The sequence below is a fragment of the Sinocyclocheilus rhinocerous genome, unplaced genomic scaffold (assembly GCF_001515625.1).
Source record: "Sinocyclocheilus rhinocerous isolate Xijiao unplaced genomic scaffold, SAMN03320098_v1.1 scaffold2524, whole genome shotgun sequence".
NCBI lineage: Eukaryota > Metazoa > Chordata > Actinopteri > Cypriniformes > Cyprinidae > Sinocyclocheilus > Sinocyclocheilus rhinocerous.
The window spans coordinates 157,878-158,650 of NW_015652313.1; the positions used below are offsets into that span (position 1 = coordinate 157,878).

Here is a 773-nt window from a genome sequence, read left to right on the forward strand (position 1 = left end):
CGCCATGAGTGTATGCGTAAACACTTTTTAATAAAACGTAAATTCGTCCCCCGCGATTTTTTAGCCAAGTCAAGTCAAGTGTGTTCATAGAGGTTTCCATGGGCCAATGCGAATAAAGCTAGATTTAAATAAAAAAAAGACACGATATTGTCGGACCTGACGTTTTATTCTTATCTAAAACAAGATGTGATATGAGTGTGATACATAGGCTACATACTGTACATACACTACCAGTCAAACATTTTTTAACAGTAAGAAAGATCCAATAGAAAGATCCAAAGATCAGCATTCATATGAAATAAAAAGCTTTTGTAACATTATACATATACCATTCGAAAGTTTGGAGTCAGTATTTTTATTTTTTATTTTATTTTTTTGGGAAATGATAGAAATGAATACTTTTATTTAGCAAGGATGCTTTAAATTGATCAAAAGTGACGATAAAGACATTTATAATGTTACAAAAAAAATTATATTTCAGATAAATGCTGTTCTTCTGAACTTTCTATTAATCAAAGAAACCTGAAAAATTCTACTCAGCTGTTTTCAACATAATAATAATAATAATAAATGTTTTTTGAGCAGCAAATCAGAATATCAGAATGATTTCTGAAGGATCATGTGGCTGGAGTAAGGATGCTAAAAATTCAGTTTTGAAATAGCAGGAATAAAGTACATTTTAAAATATATTCAAATAGAAACAGTTATTTTAAATAGTAAAAATATTTCACAACATTACTGCTTTTGCTGTACTTTGGATCAAATAAATGCAG

The 773-nt window shown here is 28.8% G+C and overlaps 1 protein-coding gene across 2 annotated transcripts in view; it reads right to left on the reverse strand.

The window, feature by feature from the left end:
• Positions 1-773, reverse strand: part of LOC107714796 (RAC-alpha serine/threonine-protein kinase-like) — a 23,440-nt gene that overhangs the window by 2,774 nt on the left and 19,893 nt on the right. The window lies entirely within an intron of this gene.